Source organism: Hemicordylus capensis, chromosome 4, assembly GCF_027244095.1.
Source record: "Hemicordylus capensis ecotype Gifberg chromosome 4, rHemCap1.1.pri, whole genome shotgun sequence".
NCBI lineage: Eukaryota > Metazoa > Chordata > Lepidosauria > Squamata > Cordylidae > Hemicordylus > Hemicordylus capensis.
This window is the reverse complement of record NC_069660.1, coordinates 123,123,468-123,146,426: the sequence shown is the minus strand read 5'-3', so window position 1 is coordinate 123,146,426 and position 22,959 is coordinate 123,123,468.

Here is a 22,959-nt window from a genome sequence, read left to right as displayed (position 1 = left end):
TTTCACGGAGGACATAATTCTCTAAAAAGTGCATTTTCATGTATTTAAGAGCCTTAATGGCCGAGGGAACGCTCTTCCACCTCCACCTCTTCTGGCTATTTTTCTTTCTCTCCACACCCCCATTACCCTCTTCTCTTGTTCTCAAGGTCACATTTACTTTATCATAATGCAGTGCTTTGTTTTATGGCAAAGCTGCGTGTTGGATAAAAGCAAGCCCTGCTTTAGCACTTTGGGTGCACCCCGCTATTGAAGCGTGCCATCAGAGTGTGGGCCACTCCCTTTGCCAGCAGTCATGGTGCAATTTTCTAGTGCCCTAGAACTTCAGTAGACACATTCAGTTTTGGGTAGTAACACCCCCCACACACACCTGCAAAGGTTTATTTATCTATATCAATATCTAGATAGATAGACTTTTCTTTTTAAAAGAAGACACAGTCTCATCTTTAAAGGTTGAAACTCCACTTTTCCATCTGCCTCTGCCCTTTCCTGGAATTGCATGTCCCCTGTGGTGCACAGCTCAGAAGTGTTCACTTACCGACTGATACGAAAAAAAAGAAAGAAAAAGGACAGCTCTGACGGAACAGAAAGTCTTGAACTGCAAAAGTGACCCCCAAACTATTCAGAGCCCTTGCAATGCAGTGGCCGATCCCACTTCTAAATCATTCTTAAACTTCCTTGTGTGGTTTGTGAGGTAAGCTGCCATATGTACATCTCAGTTCCTTCTTATAAGGATTTCCTTTTTACAGCTACCTTAATTCAATCTGAAATCACCTTGAAGCTCTTAAAAATTGCTTAGTTAAAGCCACCCTTTTAATATAACAAAGTAAACATTTATTGCAAGCCGCACAGAAAACAATTTGTTACAAGGTGAAGTTTATTGTTGTTGTTGTGGTTTTCATTGTTGTTCTTCATCATCACCACCACCACCACCTTGATGTGCTTCCATTCAATTATAGCCTTCAGTTATCTTCTCCTGTTATAAGCAAGTTTGCACTTAACAGAGAGCCCATTCAAGTGACTAGGAACAGGAAGTGCATGGGGCTGCCCGCAGGCAGTGAGTTCAAAGATGCTCTTTCTATCAACCAGTTCCTGTGCACATAGGAGCTCCACATGAAGGCTGCACATAGAGTCAGTGGCTTGCACACTGCGCAATGCCCAGCCAATCCAAGAGTGGGGCATGTGTACTGTTTCTGCAACACTGAATAGCCCAATTTTGCTGCTTGCAAATGTGGGACTGTTCCGTGCCTCCTAAGGAGCGCATCATCACTGCTGTGCCACTACTTCCATTATTCCCAATGGAAGTCATACATGCCATGCCACTACTTCTATTATTCCCAATGGAAGTAGTGGTGCAGCAGTGATGATGCTCTCCTTAGGAGGCATGGAACAGCTCCACATTCATAAGCAATGAGAATAGGCTGTAAGGATGTGCAAGCCAGCTTGAGGTCGAGCTGATTCACCATTGTACCAGGCTTTCTTGAGGGCTTACCCTTGAGCTGGACTGGGCCCAGTTTGGCTCAACCTTGAGCCGAACCCCCCTAGTTTGGCTTGGAGCTGATTTGCTGGTTCTAAGGTAAAAAAAATCCCCTCTAAAAAACTCACCGTTGGCTCTGGGGGTGCTGCTGTGGCTTCAGGGGGGGTGTCTCTGCCATTTTCCCCTCCATCTGCCGGCCTTCCCTCCCACTCTTCAAAGGGCTGTTTCAGCCTGTTTTCGGGCCATTCCTTCCTCCGGCGGTGGTGGCCATTTTGGAGGCTGTGGCACATATGCCCTGGCCATTTGTATGGTCTGGGTCATGAACTGGCTATGCAAATGGCCAGGGAGCATGCACGGCAGTCTCCAAAATGGCTGATGCCACTGGAGGAAGGGCCAGAATGGCCTGAAAATGGGCCAAAATGGCCCTTGGAAGAGTGCGGCAAGGACGGTGGGGGGAGAGGGAAATGGCAGAGAACCCACCCTGCAGCCGTGGCAGCACCCCCAGACCCAGTTTAGAGTGTTTTTGAGAATCTTTTTTTTATCCTAAGAACCCCTGAACTGGCTTGAATTGAGCTGAGCTGGGGTTCTGTTCAGGGGTCACAAAACCAAACATGCCCATTCAGTTCGAGTCTAGTTTGGACTCAAACCGGACTGGGCAAACCGGTTTTGTGCACACCCCTAATGGGCTGTTCAGTGGCATGGAAGCTGCACACGAGCCCCACTCTTGGCTTTTTAAGGAACTGTGCCCTGTGTGAGTCACTGTGATTTCATCAGTATTTTGCAAATTGTGCAGTGTGGTCACAAATTCACATACTTCCAAGACATTCATACAGAGCACTCTGGTAAGTGTGAACCAACCATCAAAACACATACACATACATACAAAACATCTAGGTAGAAGCTGAAAATTATCAACCCACTAGCAAATTTCAATAGTCAGACAATGTGCTAAGACACATTTAAATGACAAGCAGGGATTTTTCAGTTTTAATGATGCACTAATTAGTCGACATTTACTGTAGATGAAAAGTCAAGTATTGCTTTACAGGATATATGACAGAGGTATAGCAAAGTATGCTGAAAAGGCAAGAGAAAACTAAGAATGAAATTTATTGAGACAGCTTAATTGTTGTGGTAGTTTCTGAAATGGTGCATGGTCCTGCATCTAGCAATAAGAGGAGAAGATTCAAGAGTTTATCAACCTTGACCTCCTACATGTTCCAAAACCTGTGGCCAGTGAAGACAAATTATGTGCATGGTGTATACCTTGGAGTTTGTTTGTCTATTGTTAGATTTATATACTGCTTTCATTAAAATAATCTCAAGGCGGTTAAATATAAAAATAAATGTAATAAAACAATAACAACATATTTTTTAAAATTCAAAACTATTATTAAACAGTTAAAACAATACAAATATTAAATTGGAATATAAGGAAAAAATTAGCGTGTAAAAGAGTCTTAGGAACATGGAATATCAAGGGGATCTACATTAATATGGCCTCCATGCTGACCATCAGATTGTGAGTTGATATGCTTAGCCAGGTAGGGATGGAGGTTATGTTGTGCAACTGAACCTGCACAATTTAAAGTTGCAGTGGAATAGCCTGTTCCGCAACACTACCGGTGGTGTGCAAGACACACACAGCAGCACCCATGTCTCACTGTGCAGAATGTGGGTGGCTGAATTTCCAATGTGCATATATATTAGGGGCAAACACACCATGAGATTCCACTGTGGTCTAGAAAGAGAAGGGAATGCCAAAATGTCTGTTCCAAAGGCTTCTTCTCCAGCAGTTTATCCAAGAAGCCAGTAATGCTCTTAGGATGGAAGGAAGGCCAGGGACGAGCTTTTCTTATGGCCTGGTTGGCATGCCACCATGCCCCAAGGGCTCCTGAATGCTTGTCCTTCCAGCTATTATTTTTGATGGACGTATTTCCAGCCGTGCAATAAAACATAACTGTGTGCTCAGATCCTCAATAAAATGTGACAGACATGTACCAGGACCACAGACATAAGAGCATAGGAAGCTACTGAGTCAGACCATTGGTCCATCTAGCTCAGTATTGTCTACACAGACTGGCAGCAGATTCTCCAAGGTTACAGGCAGGAACCTCTCTCAGCCCTATCTTGGAGAAGCCAGGGAGGGAACTTGAAACTTCTGCTCTTCCTAGAGTGGCTCCATCCCCTAAGGGGAATATCTTACAGTGCTCACACATCTAGTTTCCCATTCATATGCAACCAGGCTGGACCCTATTTAGCCAAGGGGACAAGTCATGCTTGCTACCACAAGACCAGCTCTCCTACATAGGCCAACTTTGCCTGTCATTCCTAACTGAGTTGGTTCATACAACTATTTTCCTGTGTCAAAGCAACTCCTGGACACTCCTGGTTGCCCTGCTACAATATGCCCAACAAACCTGATTTTTTAGCTCTTTTGGTGTGGTCTGGTAAATCTTTTCAAAATAATTGTATGCCTGTAGATCTCAGCTGTTATGTGACTGCCTGAGGACCAGCTGTGGAAGAAAGTCGTGTTAATCACCTGTAAGTGACCCTACATTAATTATCTTCATTAGCATACATTTGCAGAGATAATGATTGGGGAATACTAACCAGTTGATGATCTCTGCAATTTTATGCTCAATAGCATATGAACACAATTTAAGTTGATTTAGGGAAGGAAGGAACTCCGATAACTTTCTTCTTTTATCATAATTTCTTTAATATTTGTGAGGTTCACATTTTTGTTGTGACAATTGCTATCTGGGTAGGGAATGAAAACACCTTGATCTCACACTGCAATCAGGAATCACATAGTGAACATAATGCTGGTCTTGAGGAGGGAGGAAGCAACAGGTTTGTAGCAACATTTCCACAGCAAGGATATAAAATAAATAAATAAATCACCAAGAAAACCAGAGAGGAAGGAGAAGCTAGGTCTGCTAGGGCTGGGAATCTCCTAGGGGTGGATTTCTGGCTGGCTGGCAGTGTTTGTGTTTTTGCCAGAGGAGAAGCCTGAGTGGGAGATTCATTCATTCCAGGTGAGGGCCCCAGCTTGTGGGAGGCCCCACATTCATGAGCTGAGTCAATTTGACTTCTGGTGTTGAATACAAGGCTTGGACCAGAGGAGCTTTGCGAACAGCTAATGAAGGAGTTTAGCAGGAGACTGGCGGGAAAAGCTGTGGGGAGACACACAAGGCAAGAATAAGGTGACCTAACCTTTGTAATCTTCTTGGAGGACAAAACTAAAAACCATTAATTAGTTGACAACTGTATCCAGTACCTAGCTTCAAACCCCATATATTCTAAATAGCTAATAAAACTAGTTAGGAAGGTAGAATACCAGCAGGGGAGGGGCTGCTTCCCAGGGTATTGCACAGAGTGTCGCATGTATGACTATCTGCCTGAGGGGCAGAAGTTGTGGGTGTGCGCTCTGTACAAAGAGCTCCTGGCTCTCAGGGAACAAGTTTGTTCCCTTGAAGCCAAGGTGGCTGACTTGGAGAAGCTCAGGGAGGCAGAGAGGTGTGTGGTTGAGACCTTCAGGGAGGTGGTAGAGGCATCCCACTCCCATGCTGACGGCACTTCTGTTGTCATGGAGAATGAGGGTCTCAGGGAAGGAGGATATTGGTCTGAGGAAGAGGGAAACACTCCCTTAGCAGGGACCCCTTCCTTGGGTGATGTGCCAACATCCTCTCACACAGAGGATACTCCTCCAGGGGGTGGGGGCCTCTTAGTAGTGGGTGATTCAATCATTAGGGGCATAAAGAGATGGGTCTGTGACCCACGTATAGACCACACGGTTACTTGCCTGTCTGTTCCGGACATCACACTGCATCTAGATAGGCTGTTGGGCAGTGCAGGGGAGGAGTCACCTGTCGTGGTGCATGTTGGCACCAACGATATTGGGAAATGCAGTCGGGAGGTCCTGGAAGCCAAATTTAGGCTGCTAGGTAGCATACTGAAGTCCAGGACCCCCATGGTAGCATTCTCTGAAGTGCTACCTGTTCCACGTGCAGGGACAGTGAGACAGGCAGAGCTGAGGGGTCTCAATGTGTGGATGAGATGGTGGTACCGGGAGGAGGGGTTTAGATTCATTAGGCACTGGGATACATTTTGGGGAAAGCAAAGCCTGTACAAAAGGGACAGGCTCCACTTGAACAAAAATGGAACCAGAATGCTGGCACTAAAAATCAAGAAGATCACAGAGCAGCTTTTAAAATGACGCCTGGGGAACTTCAGGTGGGAACAGGGTGGTATCTGCTTCAGCTGGCAAAATCCCCTAAGGTGTGAGGGGGAACATGTTTTGAATAAACCAGAAGGAGCCAGGAGTTGAGCAGAAGGAAACACAGGACAGCTTGCCAAATAGGTCAAATGATGGTAAGGGGGATAGCACACGCCAAAACCAGGTGAGGGGCCTGGCATATAGGTGTCTGTATACCAATGCCAGAAACCTCCGAGCCAAGATGGGTGAGCTGGAGTTCTTGGTTACTAATGACAACTATATATAGTGGGTGTAACAGAAACCTGGTGGAATGGTGAGAACCAGTGGGACACAATTATTCCTGGATATACTGTAAACTCTATAGAAGGGACAGGGAGGGAAGGGTTGGGGGAGGAGTGGTGCTGTATGTCAAAGAAGGGATAAATTCCAATAAGCTAGAAAACCTAGGTGGACCGGAGTCCTCCACAGAATCATTATGGGTAACATTATGAGGACTGAAAAGACATGTGTTACTAGGGACGTGCTATCACCCACTGGATCAAAATGCTGAGAGAGACCTGGAGTTGGAGAAGCAAATAAGTGAGGCGTCAAAGAGAGGCAGAGCAGTAACAATGGGTGACTTCGTCACATTGACTGGGTAAATTCACATCCAGGTGATGAAAGAGAGGCCAAATTTCTAGACGTGCTAAATGACTGTGCCTTAGAACAGTTAGTCGTGGAACCAACCAGAGAGATGGCGACTTTGGCTTTAATCCTCTGTGGTGCCCAGGACCTGGTGTAAGATGTCAGAGTTACAGAACCATTGGGTAGCAGTGACCATAGTGTGATCCAATTCAGCAGATATGCGAGTGGAGAATTGTCAAGGAAGTCCAACACAAATGTGTTGGACTTCAGAAGAGGAAACTTCTCAAAAATGAAGGGAATTGTAAGAAGGAAGTTGAAAGGGAAAGTCATGAGGGTCAAATCACCCCAGAAAGCATGGAACTTATTTAAAACCACAGTACTAGAAGCACAGTAGGAATATATACCAAGAAGGAGGAAAGGTACCACCAAGTTCAGGAGGATATCAGTGTAGCTAACAAGTAGAGTCAGGGCAGGGGAGCATAGGAACATAGGAAACTGCCATATACTGAGTCAGACCATTGGTCTATCTAGCGAAGTATTGTCTTAACAGACTGGCAGCGGCTTCTCCAAGGTTGCAGGCAGGAATCTCTCTCAGCCCTATCTTGGAGAAGCCAGGGAGGAACTTTGAAACCTTCTGCTCTTCCCAGAGTGGCTCCATCCCCTGAGGGGAATATCTTACAGTGCTCACACATCAAGTCTCCCATTCAGATGCAACCAGGGCAGACGCTGCTTAGCTATGGGGACAAGTCATGACCACAAGACCAGCTCTCCACAAGACCAGCTCTCCTCTCCATGGAAGTCCTGCCCAAATGAAGAGAACAGGAAGGAACATAAACTCTGGCAAAATAAATGCATGGACACAATAAGGGATGAAAAGAGAGATTTTGAGGAGCATATAGCTAGAAGTGTCAAAGGGGATAACAAAAACTTATTTAAATATAATAGAAGTAGAAAACCTGCCAGGGAGACGGTTGGACCCTTAGATGATGCGGGTGTGAAAGGGATTATTAAGGAGGAGAAGGAGATTGCTGAGAAGCTGAATGAGTTATTTGCATCTGTCTTCACGGCAGAGGATACTGACCATATACCTCTCCAGAATTGAGTTTTTCAGATTTAGCGGCTGAGGAAATGGGTGAATTTGAAGTGACAAGGGAAGATCACCAGGGCCAGATGGCATCCACTCAAGAGTTCTGAAAGAACTCAAATGTGAAATTTCCGATCTCCTAGCAAATATATATAAAACTTGTCCCTACAATCAGGCTCTGTACCAGAGGATTGGAAAGTAGCCAATGTGACTCCAATTTTCAAGAAGGGATCCAGGGAGGATCCAGGAAATTACAGGCCAGGAAGCTTAACTTCAGTGCCGGGTAAATTGATGGAAAGCATACTTAAGGACAAAATTGTTAAGCATATAGAAGAACAGACCTTGTTGAAGGAGAACCAGCATGGCTTCTGCAAGGAAAAGTCTTGCCTCACTAACCTTTTGGAGTTCTTTGAGAGAGTCAACAGGCATGTGGATAAAGGTGATCCAGTTGACATAGTATACTTGGACTTCCAAAAAGCTTTTGATAAAGTTCCCCACCAAAGGCTCTTGAGTAAACTTAGCAGTCATGGAATAAGGGGACAGGCTCATGTGTGGATCAGTAACTGCGTGGAGGACAGGAAACAGAGAGTAGGAATAAATGGAAGGTTTTCATAATGGAGGTAGGTAGGAAGTGGGGTCCCCCAGGGACTGGAACTGGGACCAGTGTTCTTTAACTTGTTCATAAATTGGGGGTGACCAGCAAAGTTGGGGTGCCCAGCGAAGTGGCCAGATTTTCAGATGACACTAAACGATTTATGGTAGTGAAATCCAAAATGGATTGTGAGAGACTCCAAAAAGATCTCTCCAAACTGGGGGACTAGGGGACAAAATGGCAAATGCGGTTCAATGTAAGCAAGTGTGAAGTGATGCACACTGGGGCAAAAAACACCAGCTTCACATATACGCTAATGGGATCTGAGCTGTCAGTGACTGACCAGGAGAGAGATCTTGGGGTTGTGGTGGACAGCTCATTGAAAGTGTCATCTCAGTGCGCGGCAACTCTGAAAAAAGCCAATTCCATGCTAGGAATCATTAGGAGGGGGATTTATTTATTTATTTATTTACATTTTATATCCCACTCTTCCTCCAAGGAGCCCAGAGCAGTGTACTACATACTTAAGTTTCTCTTCACAACAACCCTGTGAAGTAGGTTAGGCTGATAGAGAAGTGACTGGCCCAGAGTCACCCAGCAAGTATCATGGCTGAATGGGGATTTGAACTCGGGTCTCTCCGGTCCTACTCCAGCACTCTAACCACTACACTACGCTGGATTGAAAATAAAACTGCGAATAATATGATGCCCTTATACAAATCTATGGTGCGGCCACATCTGGAGTACTGCATACAGCTTTGGTCACCATATCTTAAGAATTCCTTGCCATGGGATGTGGTGATGGCCACCAGCTTGGATGGCTTTAAAAGGGCCTTAGACAGATTCATGCAGGACAGGTCTATCAATGGCTACTAGTCTGATGGCTGTGGGCCATCTCCAGCCTCAGAGGCATGATGCCTCTCAATACCAGTTGCAGGGGAGTAACAGCAGGAGAGAGGGCATGCACATACCTCTTGCCTGTGAGCTCCCCAGGGGCATCTGGTGGGCCACTGTGTGAAACAGGATGCTGGACTAGATGGGCCTTGTGCCTGATCCAGCAGGGCTGTTCTTATGTTCTTAGAGAGGAGAGCTGGTCTTGTGGTAGCAAGCATGACTTGTTCCCTTAGCTAAGCAGGGTCTGCCCTGGTTGCATCTGAATTGGAGACTTGATGTGTGTGCACTGTAAGATATTTCCCTTAGGGGATGGAGCCGCTCTGGGAAGAGCATCTAGGTTCCAAGTCCCCCCGCTGGCATCTCCAAGATAGGACTGAGAGAGATTCCTGCCTGCAACTTTGGAGAAGCCGCTGCCAGTCTGTGAAGACAATACTTCGCTAGATAGACCAATGGTCTGACTCAGCATATGGCAGCTTCCTATGTTCCTATGTTCTAATGACATCACCAAATCAAGCAGCCAATCAGATATCACTATGGGAGACTGTCACTGAGGAAAAATGAAGCATTTCTCCTACTCCCACTCTGGATGGAGGGGAGAGGAATGAATCTCTGTTGCCAGGCAGCTGGAATGATGCTCCTTCACTTGCCACACTGAGTAGCATATAAACTGTTGGCATAGTGGCATGCCATTGACAGAAGCTTCTTCCATGAGAAGAAGAGTTCTTCTCATCTGGTAGCTACTCAGGAACGGGCCTTCTCCATTGTACCCCTGGACTTTGGAATGAACTCCCTGTTGAGCCTCCCATCTCTGGCAACTTTTAAAAAGGCACTGATGGCACATTTATTCACCCAGGCTTTTAATTAGATTTATAGTTTTAAATAATTTTAATACTAGGTTTTAAATGTTTTTTAATCTTTTAAATGATTTTAATTGTTAATTGATTTAATGTTTTAAATGATTTTAATTGCAAATTGCCCAGAGACACAAGTTTTGGGCGGTATAGAAATAATTTATTTTATTTTATTTTATTTTATTTTTTATTTTATTTATTTTATTTTTATATTATTATTTTTTATTTTATTTCATTTCTATTTTCATTTCTATTTCTATTTAACATATTTCTGTACTTCCCAAACTCACATCTCTGGGCGGTTTACAACAGAAAGGTTAAAACTAGTTAAAACAGAATAAATGACCGAAAAGTTAAAACATTAATTAAAACAAAATAACTGATAACAGAAAAGATTGATACATTGCAACAATTTAAAATTTTAAAATATTTTAAAACAATGTTAAAACTATTAAAACACTATTTAGTTAAAAGCTGGAGTGAACAGATGCATCTTAAATACATTTAAAAAATAAAATAAAAGAGGGTTGTACTCACACAAGGAGCCCTTCTGCTTGAGTTCAGCTCTCCTTCATCAAGAGGAACTTCCATTGATAGTGTGCTATTGTGCCAAAGGTTTGGGTGCCACCAACCACATTGCAGATCTCATTGCCTGCCAGATCTGCACAGCAAGACTTTCACCCTGCTTCAGCAATTGTTATATGAAGTCATATATCCATCACTGCATATGACAAGAGCTGAAGCATAATGAATGTTCAGTTAGGGCAGAATGTGAATGGCAATGCACATCTCATTGGAAGTACAGTCGGATGACATTCAGTATAATGGGTAACATGCTATGTGCATGCAGATGCAGATGTTGTTCATCTCTACTGCATTGCTCTCAATGGGTTGTACATTTGGATGCACAACCATCTCCATCCACATTCTGCCTCAAGTAATAAAATAGTCTCAACTGGAACAGTGCAAGCATCAGCTTGGCTTCTTAGCAATGTTGATGGATTCCCTGCATCCCCAACACTTGCTCCCATACAGATGGTTTTGCACACTTTTGCAATGGGGTATGAAAAATAACCAGAATGGTGGAGCATAGAATGATGGAGGTGGAATGATGGTCCAAGGAGGGTCTTCAGTTTCAGAAGTTTTTTTTTTTTTTTTTTAAGTTCCAGCTTGAAACAAGCCAGATTTGACAATTTTTAGTCATTTTAAAAGCAAATTTTCAAAAGTTCACCGAAGTTCAGGGGATTGACCTGAAAATTGCTTTGGAAATGACTACACAGAGTCCTGCCAATGTGGAATTCATGTGTGCCCTATATTATGACTGTATGCCCATCAATTCCAGAAATATAAAACGGGGCAAAGGGGGCATGCTCTTACCCTTTTTCATGACAGCAAAGGGCAGATTCCTCCATATGCTGGTGGAATGATAGTCCAAGGAGAGTCTTCAGTTTCAGAAGTTTTTGTAAAGTTCTTGGTTCACATGTGTGTGAAGGTTCAAGGCTCTAGGACCAACCACTGATTTTTAGTGACCCCCACCCCCGATTTCACCATTCATCCTTATGGAGGGGAATCCTATTCCCTTCTGCTAATTCCAAAATTCTGAAGTATTTCCAAAATTAATTTTGATATTTCAGAATTAATTCTGACTGTACTTTATCCAATTTTTTTTAAAAACTGGATTAGGATTTTACCTCCCCCCCCCCCGATTTTGGCCAATTTTGGATAAAATCTGAATTTTTGAATCTGAATTTACACTGAGCTATTGTTTAAGATACATTTAACTCTTAAAAGAACATAAGAACAGCCCTGCTGGATCAGGCTCAAAGCTTATCTAGTCCAGCATTCTGTTTCACACAGTGTCCCACCAGATGCCTCTGAGAAGCCTATTGTCAAGAGCTGAAAGCATGCCCTCTCTCCTGCTGTTATTCCCCTGCAACTGGTATTTAGGCATCTTGCCTCTGAGGCTGGAGGTGGCCTATAGCCCTCAGATTAGTAGCCATTGATAGACCTCCTCAATGAAGTTACCCAAACCCCTCTTAAAACCATCCAGGCTGCTGTAAGTCACCACATTCTGTGGCAGAGAATTCCACAAGATGTCATTCCACATTTTAAAATGTGAGCCCTTTGAGCCCTCTTGGAGGAAACTGACTATCTAGACCCATTTCATGGATGATCTCCAATTGGGACTTGACAGAGGAAGTGTAACTCTGTTGGTCCTTTTGGATCTCTCGGCGGCTTTCGATACTATCGACCATAGTATCCTTCTGGAATGTCTACGGGAGTTAGGGGTTGGAAGCACTGCTTTGCAGTGGTTCCGCCCCTACCTTTCTGGCAGAACCCAGATGGTGTCACTTGGAGACTGTTGCTCTTTAAAATCTGAGCTTTTATATGGGGTCCCTCAGGGCTCCATACTGTCTCCAATGCTTTTTAATATCTACATGAAACCGTTGGGAGAGATCATCCAGAGATTTGGTGCTGGGTGTTATCAGTATGCTGATGACACCCAAATCTATTTCTCCATGTCAACATCATCAGGAGAAGGCATATCCTCCCTGAATGCCTACTTGGAAGCAGTAATGGGCTGGATGAGGGATAACAAACTGAGACTGAATCCAGACAAGACAGAGGTACTTATTGTGCGGGGTCATCACTCAGGAAGCGATATTGATCTACCTGTTCTACATGGGGTCACATTTCCTCAGAAGAAACAGGTACGCAGTCTGGGAGTGCTTCTGGATCCACACCTTTCCTTGGTTCCCCAGGTTGAGGCAGTGGCCAGAAGCACTTTCTATCAGCTTTGGTTGATATGCCAGCTGTGTCCGTTTCTTGAGGTTCATGATCTCAAAACAGTAGTACACTTGCTGGTAACCTCCAGACTTGATTACTGCAATGCGCTCTATGTTGGGCTGCCTTTGTATGTAGTCTGGAAACTGCAATTAGTACAAAATGCGGCAGCCAGGTTGCTCTCTGGGTCATCTTGAAGAGACCATTTACTTCTATATTACAGGAGTTGCACTGGCTGCCAATAAGTTTCCAGCCAAATACAAAATGCTGGTTATAACCTATAAAGTCCTAAACAGCTTAGGCCCACGGTACTTAAGAGTGTGTCTTCTTCTGCATGATCCCCATAGTCCACTGCATACATCAGGGGAGGCTCATCAGTGGCTACCTTCATGTCATCTGGTGGCCACCCAGGGATGGGCCTTCTCTGTTGTCGCCCCGAGACTTTGGAACGCGCTTCCTGTGGGAATAAGAGTCTCCCCATCTCTAGCAGCTTTTAAAAAGTAGCTAAAGACTCATCTTTTTACCCAGGCATTTTAGCTTTTTAACTTTGTAACTTTTAAAATTTTGTATTGTTTATTGATTTGTTTTAAACGGTTTTTAGTATTTAATTGATTTTAATGTTTTGTTTTTGTTTGTTGTGAACTGCCCTGACACCATCTTATTTGTTTGTTATTTCTCTGTGTAAACCACCCTGAGCCATTTTTGGAAGGGCGGTATAGAAATCAAAATAACAACAACAACAACAACAACTGCATGGCAAAAACCTTCAGTATGCAAATCTGCTTATGCCTTAGTATACACACACACACACACACACACACACACACAATTTTGCTATTAATGTGAAACTTTTGTTTCATTTTAGTCTTGATCTTGGCTGACATGACGTTCAACCCACCACCTCCATAATGGTCTGCCCCAGAGCTAATACAGACTTCAAAGGCAGCCCTGATGCTGTTTGAAGTAATTGTGGAAGCTGTGTTTCTTGAGATTTCCCTATGCGTGACAATGGGAAAACCTCCAGAAATGCAGCTTCTGTGATTGCTGCTTCAAAACAGCGTTGGGGCTATCTTTGAAGTCTGCAGCAGCCCTGGGGTAGATCATTGCAGAGGTGATAGCTTGTGCATCAGGCCAGCCCTTGTCACAGCTCATGGCCCATATGTCTGCCACATGAGGGCTAGGGATGTGCATGAACAGCCCAGGCAGCTGGTAGAAGGGCGGGGTGAGGTTCCCTTAAAAAGCAGGTAAGGAGCTCCTGCAGGTAAGGAGCGTGGTGGTGCCGATGCCGCATGGAGGCTGCACTGAACAATGCTGCAGCCATGCATGGCCTTTTGGAGAGTAGCCACCACCACTGGAAAAGCGGTGGGGCAGCAGACGAGCTTTTTAAGGGAACCACTCCCCATCCTGCTGAACTGGTTTGAATGCCAGTGCCTGAGCCAGTTTGGTGCTTCCCAGAGAGAGTGCTGAACCGGCTCATGCACATCCCTAATGAGGGCATCAATTGCTCCACATGGCTATCTTCTCCATCTGTCAAGCCATTTCTTTGCAGCGCCTTATACAGGTCAGACAATTTATTCCGCACTTAATGTTTTTTTTTTTTACACTTGTAATGGCATAAAGACAAATTTCCCAGTACATGAGGTGAGCCACACATCACATGGAAACTAGCATGTACTCTGATTTGCAGCAGCCTCGAAATGTTCCTGTAATGTCAATATGGCTGCATTATGAGTGCAATTTAAGGTGTGATTGCTACCACACAGTCATAAGTTCCATGCCAGGTCTGATGATGTCTGCAATGTCTTCCGACATGGTTAGGGCAGATCACATAGTTGCCTACATATATTAGCAAACGTATATAAAACATTCCTTTTTATTTTAAAGAATAATCATAGTATTAATTAAATAATTTTGAAGCGTAAAATTTGAATGGTGTAATTAAGCATAAAATGAAATCTCTTCTAATTCACATTAGGGGTATCCATTCGTCTTGTAATGGATGAAAAAATGTAATAAATTGGACCATTTGGGTTCATTTTTCAGTCATTAGAAAATGAATGCCAGAAAATGAATATGTCATTCCATTTGTTAGGAACTACTCATTTGTTTTTATATCATGAGGTGGGGTGGGAGCTATGCCTGCACCTATAACACACCCGGGCAGGGGACATTTTTAAAAAGAATTGTATTTCATGTTTTAAAGAAATGGCAGAGATCCTTTGATGGCTGCCATTTTTTCTTCACAATAGATGCTTCATCATTCTAGGGCAGTTAGGAGGTGGAGGGGTGGGGGAAGGATAATTTATATGTTTTGTAGAAGCTGCCATCCCTGCCCCCACCCCCCCACCCCTGAATGATGCAATATCTGGAGCAAAGGAGGTGGCCACCAAAAAGAGCTCTGCTATTTCTTTTAAACTTTAAATGCAGTTTTTAAAAAGAAAGAAGTCCATGGTTGTTCTGCGCAACTGGTGCATTCTAAGCACCCCAGTTACCAAAATAAATGGGCTAACAAAACCAAACAAAATAGCAGCCCCAAACAAATTAAATGTGATTTTTTAATATATGGAAAAAACAAAAGAAAACATCAACAACAAATTCTTTAAAAAGAATAACAAAACAAATATCTTGCACACCCCTAATTCACATTTATTGAATGTAAGCCCACTCTCTTGGCTGGAAAGAACTAGGAGGAGTAAAGAGGAGAGTCTTTTCCTTGAATTCATATTACAGAGAACAAAAAAGACATCATGATAAGGGGGAAAGGCTATTATACAGCAAATGACACAGAATAAATTAAAGCACTGCTCCATCAATATATATATTAAGTATGACTCCAATATCATTTTAAAACAGTTTGTCTTGTTAGCCAAACAAAATACTGTACAGTAATCCATTGACTCTTCCATGTCAGATTATTAGCTATTTCAAGTAAGTGTTGAAAATGCTGCCAGTGGCAAAAGTAAATTATGTTTTCTTTGACAAACTTGCATCAACTTGTCCACCAAGCTGAGCTGAAATAAGAATCGTTAACAGTGCGCTGTAATGTGAAGATCTTTTGTGACTCTGAAATAGCCTTCTATGTAGGTCTTCTAGCTATATAAGATTCAGCTGGGGGTGGGGGGAAGTTCTTATATATAAAATACAATCTAGCTCAATTCATCATCTGTGAACACACACACACACACACACACACACACACACACACACACACACCCCTATTCAGACACTATGTTGTAGGTGTGGTCAGGTGCCTGTTCATGTTCATGTTTTGTGTGTGAATGGCTGTATATATAGGTACAGGCCCCCTGAAATGCAGGAGATAGATTGATTATTATTTGCATTTATATATTGCCCTTCATCCTGACATTCCAGTGCAATGAACAGGAAATATACGACTGTAGGTGTGTTCAACAGGGGTGTAGCTATAATTGAACAAATGGGTTCAAAGAACCCAGCCACCCCCCCCCAGCTCCTGAGGGTCCCAAGCCCCACCCCTCCTATTTTATTATTATCTCCCACATTCCGAGGGGACTCTGGGGAGAGGGGTGAACGCGGGCCCCCTCTCCCCTAGCTACGCTCTTGGTGTTCAACATAATGTGTTGACAGATCTGTAGATGGGGAAGGGGGATAGGGTGGGATCGCACCCCTTCATTTTTTTTAAACCAAAAAACAATGGATGTTGCTTACACATAGGACTGATGGGGCCAGATATTTTTTGGCACCCCCTTAAACCTTTAAGCTAGCTATGGGCCTGTGGATGAATAACTATATGTGCAAACAGATCTGTACATGTGTGCACTGATCACATTGTATGTGCAGTGAACATAATGAATGAATAGAGCTAGGAAGAAACAGGCTTCTGGGTAGGGATGTGCATGAGCTGGTTCAGCACCTCGGGTGCCTGCAGCTGAATCAGTTCGGTGGGACGGGGAGCAGTTCCCTTCAGAAGCTTTTCCGGGGGTGGTGCTTGCATTAGCAAAGGCCGCTATGGCTGCAGCGCTGTTCCCTGCAGCGCTGTTCCCTGCAGCCCATGTGCATGGCGTTGGCATGCACATGGCTGCCACACATGCACAGGCTTCAGGGAATAACGCTGTAGCTGCCGTGGCCTTTGCTAGTGCGAACGCCATGCCCGGAAACGTGGTAGGGCAGCAGTGGAGCAGGTAAAGACCTGCGTACCTGCTTCTTAAGGGAACCACTCCCCACCCTACTCATGCCTGCATGAGCCTCTCATGCACATCCCTACTTCTGTGCACACACATCCCTAAATGAATAACGTAATAGACACACTACTGGATGCTTCACACATGTTTTCCCAAGCTGAAATGCCCAAAACTGCTCCAGTGGCAGTGTTGGCAATAGAGCCAGTCCAGCTCTCTTCTCTCTCTTCTCAACCACTCCCTGAACAGGGTGCTTTCTAGATTAGCTGCTTAAAAGCAGCTAAATGCCTCGTTCAGGCAAATCACAGTCAAAACATAAAACCTGCAGGGGGAGCAGTCTCGCGAAAACTAACAACCAGGAAAAACGACATCTTTTTTACACTGGATAAACAACGTCATAGCATTAAGCTGCAGTGATTAAATTCGAAGCAAGGCATCTGGCATATGAACGGCACCCTGTGGTCAGCATTGGGACTGCGGTGTCCCAACACACGAAGTGTGGAAACACACTTGAGAGGTACATCTTGACCCCGTTCTAGGGTCTAATCTAGAAAGCTCCCAGAAGTTCAGTACCGTTGCAGGAAATCTGATTGGGTAGTCCTGGCTTCTTCTGAACCAAGCTTTTAGCCTGATGCAATCTGTGTGCAGAAGAGCAGCCTTGCAAGGAATTGATAGGCACTAAGGTCAGTCACACGAGAGCTTGCACAGCCCCAACCAAGCAGGGCTGGTCATGTGGAGCGCCAGGATCAGTCCCGATCCCAATGCTCTGCCCCTGGGTAGCCCAGTTTTGTACCCAGGCAAAGAGTGAGGTTGTAGGGTGTGAGCGTACCCTTCTACCCCACTCCCCAGTCATGTGAAAATTCAGGCTGTCTGCAGCCTGAGCATCCATAGAGCCAGGCAGCAAGAACACCCAGCAGCAGGGAAATTCCTCAATGCACTGCAGACCTCATGCAGTGCATTGTGGGATACAGAAGACCATAGCCTGCTTTCCCCCCTACCCCCATGCCTATCCCAGAACACTTGCTCACCAATCGTGTGAGGGAAGGTAGGAAGGCTTCTGCCTCCCCACCCCTCCCCACCCCCAGCTTTCCCCAGGCCAGATAAGTTTTGGACATGTGAATGACCTTATTGTGTTTCTGCTGCTTGCCACCACCAGCAAACTGGGGTCTGGTGATGGTGGAAACATGCAGGCCATACGACATTGCTGGTGGGATATATTTCACTTGGTGAGTTACAAGTTGAAAGCTGAGAAGAAATCAACCTCCAGATATAATGTATAGGGCTTGTTTATACACTCTCATATGGAAAGGCTTGTCAACAAATGTTGTTCAGTTGATGAAAGAGAACACAGAGGAGACATAGAGGAGGCAATAGTCTCAAAGGCATGTAAATGCAAGCAACTTAAACCTTTTCCTGTCAAGCCCAAATGAAAGAACAGTATATACGAACCTTTAAAAAAGACAAGGTTGAAACATCTCGAACCATGGAAGAGTACTGCAGCTGGATGGAAAGCTGCGTTTTTATTTTATTTTTGCTCTGCCTTGTGAGATGTCCATACAAATCTCTGCTCTGCTACTTCTCTCTGTATGAAATCTCTCTCCCACATGTACAGAGAATGGTGACAAGACTGACCAATAACTCAAGAAAACTAGTGGCTTACCTCAGCTTTTAAACATCAAAATTAAGTCTAGAAAATGATTTTAGCTAATGTGAAAAGGGAAAATTGATGTCAATATCTTTGGTCTTCTTTTATGTACAGAATGAAACCTGCCCACATGACCTGAATGAAAAGAAATCATGGATTCCTCATATCACTGCTCAAGTTCCATTATGATCCGAACAATAAGGTTTGCATATCTGATCTGTTCTTCAACAAGTTACCCTTGGAACGTAACTTGCCCCCTCCAACAGACTTGCCAAATAACTTCCATTAATCTTTTCCCTCCATGTGCCATTGTCACTGCTTTCTTTTCTATGCCCACCAGCCAAAAACAAATGAGCTAAAATGTTCTGAGTAAACCTGCAATGCAATAACATATATAGTTCACTATGGACAATAAATTCCTTCCACACACAGACATCAGGAGATTGCACCAGGATCTCCACCTAGCCTGGGTTTTTAGCCTGGGTTAAGAGCATGAGTGCTCCCTTAGCCTAGGCTCCATGGTTGTGTGACCACATGGGCTGTTTGCAGCCCATGCGGTCACAGAGATTGGCACCTAGAGCATCTATCTCCTGGAGGAATCGCCCAATTCACCATGCTCAGCATGCGATGTATTGTGGGATACTTGGAGGCTGGGACATATCATCCTGGCCTCTGGAGCTCTGCACTGCCTGGCATAGCAGCAGACCATCTGGGAGCGCAATCCGCACTGCCAGCAACATTTACTGGATCGTCTGGGGGGAAGGTAAGGTTTCACAGCCTTCCTCCCCACTAACCCTCCTGTCCTCCCATGTGAATACCTTTAACAAATCATGTGAATACCTTTAACAAATCACAACACAAAACAACAACAAAATACAGAATACAATACAAAACATTTTCAAAACTTTTTAAAGAATGTCTGGAGAAGATGTCACAATGGGCATGCTCTTGGAGCATCCCCCTTCTAATCACATGTGTATGGTATGTATTGTCCACACCAGCCCTATGTGTGTGTCAGAGGAGAATTTATTCTAGGCCCATGTTTCCTAATATGAATTCTGATATGGACATGAAACCTCTGGAACTAATTGAACAAACTGCTGCCTTTCCACTTCCTCCTTCCAATGACACAGTCCTTGCACCCAAGTCTTTGCACATTTTCTGTGCTTCCTCCAGCATCCCATCATAGGTACTGCATTAGAAGAATTCTGTGCATGAACACCGATGCATACATATGAGCAATGCAAAAACTACAGCCAACAGGAAGTAAGCAAATATGATGGCAACAATAAACTTACCCATGGATGCCACTGCATTAGGAGGCTTGATAGCCACAATTGGGATGTTGGCAACCAGCTAGAAGCAACAGGAATGCAGAAAAGGAGCCAACCCCCAGGATTGGAAGTCAGCTGATAAGGCTGACTGGACCATCTCAAACTGTACAATAATATTCCAATCTATTGTCCGATCTACACATCTATGTTCCGTTTTGCACTTTGGCCTAAGCCTTCCCACTCGGAAGGGAATGGCTCAATAAGTGCTGAACTTACACTTCGAGCACAAGGAGGACTTTGCAAAAGGAACCATGTGGGATAAAAATCACTCTTGTTAGTTGGAACAGCTCATCATCAAATATATTTGGTTTGAGGCTTGGAATTGGTGGCACACATTTGAGAGTAACATGATGTTGGCTTTCTCTTGACATGACGAGATTTATGAAGCATGTCTGGGTGTCCTCTCTTGTAGCCATTTCCATTGCATTTTGCATTTCTGTCAATATCATCTCCAATAGCTGAACCCACTGATAGAACAGATGCAGTAATTGCAAACAGCTGTAAAGTATTACTCATCTTGCTAATCAAAATGACTTTCTGCTAAATAAACCATGAAAAAAGCTTTTCCACCATCAGTGAAGTGGAGTGGAAATGATATAGACTGTAAAGAGTCCACCATGAAGTCAAATCAACAGATTGAATTTTCCTACAACAATAATTCTCTGCGTTAATGCACTTTTTCAGAATTGCAAAAGAACCTCCATTGTATTTAGAAAGACAAGTTTGCATAACAACACAAATGTTCCTTCAGGTTTTGGGGTGTTTTTTTTAAAAACACGATGCCTCCAGTTACAAAAACATTCTTTGGTGAACTAGCTTTATGTTTTGTCTAGACTTTCAATTACGAAGAAGATAATTGTTGCATATGTTTTATTGGTGTGTACATTATATATCCATTTTCTCTATGGTTACCAAAGTGGTTATAAATGAGAATAGAGGCATACCTGTCCTTAAGGGTACTTGGGAGAGAAAGGAGAAAACCTTGGGCGGGGCGGCGGGGGGCGGGAAGAGTTCTAAAGCAAGGATTCCAGTAACCAGCCTAAGTGGGGGAAGCCCGCAGCAAACAAGTTTAGATGGTCCCCTAATGAGACAACTCTTTTTTCTAGTTCATTGTGTCTCAGTTATCCTATTTCCTAAGTCATATTCTTTAATTCTTTAAAGGAAGCTATTAGAAAAGCTATCATCTGTCATTATATATGCTTTCTCCAGTCCCTTATGTCACTTAGGCACTTATTGCTGTGGGCCACTCCACTGCATAACACTCAAGAGGAAATAACTTAGCCTTGAGTTACTTTTATCAGCTCTGTGGGTCACAAAGAACTAGGTCGTAACCAATCCTTTTCCACAGCTCATTGGGACTCAAGGTAATTTAATAGAAGCCACAGCTTTGAGTCATGCAAATAAAACTGGAAGATACAAAGCCAGTCCAAAAGGCTTGGACCTTCCATGCCATAGAGGTGACTCCTCCATATGCTCCACCGTGATTTCTAAAATCTGCCCCAAGTGTCCATTTATTTATTTATTTATTTATTTATTTGAATCTTCTTATATACCTCCTCCTCCAAAGACTCTAGGCGGTGGATTAGACCACCCAAGTTCCTCAACCAAGAAAAGGGTTTTAGTGGTTCTATGGAAATGTTGTTGTAATTTGTCCAGCCAGTAGGTGGCACTAGCATTTGCTAGTAGTGATCTTAATTGGGGGAAGAGTCCCTTCCTTCTTCCTGCCTGTACCTTTGTTGAACTGGTCTCTTCCTGTTACACAATAAAGTAGTCTTAGCCTATGGCGGCTGCATTCCTCTGAGCACTCATGGGGCTTTGAATCTGTTTTTCAAATAGCAGCTCCCCTTGGTGCCTGGCATGTTTCTTTGGAAACGCCTTAGTAGGCACAGAGCCTCTCTGCCTTCACAAGCGGGGGTGATGGGGGTTCAAGTGCCGCAGAAGCCGCGAGCACGCCTCTCGCTCAGACAGGCAGCTCACTGTGAGCCGCTGCTCCCAGCACTTCCTAGTTAAAACTAAAACGCTCTTTGGACAGTATGAGTAGCTTCCTCAGAGACATCTGCATTCTTCCAAAGATAATCTGTGAAGCTGACGAAACAATTCTACGGTTCCAGATAGTAATGAGTCTATCTTTGTGGCGCAAGGAATACAATCAAGGCCAGCTCCATATCTGAGGGGGCCTAGTGGACCTCCTCCTGCACTGGTGCACCCTGCCCCTCATTTGTGTGAGCCTATCAGGCATTGGCTTGACAGCAGCAGCAGCATGGCAGCTACAGGAAGCAGAGTGCAGGGGATGAATGCAGCCGCGAGAAGAGCAGAGGTCCGCAGTGGTGAAAGCCAGCTAGAGCAGCCAGCGCTATGGTTTCAGTTCCCTCAATGCCCAGTGCCAACCCTGTGTCACTCCAGAACAAGGCTATGTCAGGGATGGATACTGCAGCATCCAGAGCAAAGAGTTGTGGCACGCAGGGACAAGGCAGAGGAGTCGAATCAGAAATATTTATGGTTTAATTAAACAGATATTCAGGCGTTTCCCATGATCCGTGGGAACTGCCAGATGGGGTTAGGCAGGGAAAGCGGGCTTAGCCCGCTCTCCCCACAGATGAGTGCTCACAGAGCCCACGACTGCTGGCTCCATCATGGAGCCAGCGTGGGCTGCAGGGATCAGGGGCTGCGCGGCCCATGGAAGTTCCAGCATACCCAGCATGAGTGTGCAGGGCATGCTGGAGAGACCCCTGAGCCGGGAGGCTGCTTTTTAGCCTCCTGGTCGGGGGTCTACTCGTGAGCTGCCGTGGTGCAGAGCGGCTCGCTCCGCTAACCTGGGCTTGGGGGAAGGTAACCTTAGCGGGTGACCCGCTTTGGTGAGACCAGGCTTGGCTGTAAGCCTGGTGGTTTTCACGTGTGGGTGAAATCGGGCTAGGCTCCTTTAGCCCGATTTCACCCGATCAGGAGAATCACCTCATTATTTACAGAGAGGCACGTGCAGACTGCTTTCCATTCTCTTGGGCACTTTCCAGACTAGCTGCTCATCAGCAGCAAAATGCCTCTGTTTGGGTAAGTCACATTCAAAACATAAACAGCAGGGGGTGCAGTCTTGCAGCAACTAACAACCCATAAAAACAACAACTTTTCCATGCCAGATATACAATGCCCTAGCTCTATATAGCAGCGATTAAATTTGAAACAAGGCAGTGAATGGTACCCTGCTGTCCACGTAGGGACTGCGGTGTCACAACGCAGGAAGTGTGGAAGCACACTTCCGAGATATGTCCTGATCCTGTTGCAGGGTCTAGTCTGGAAAGCG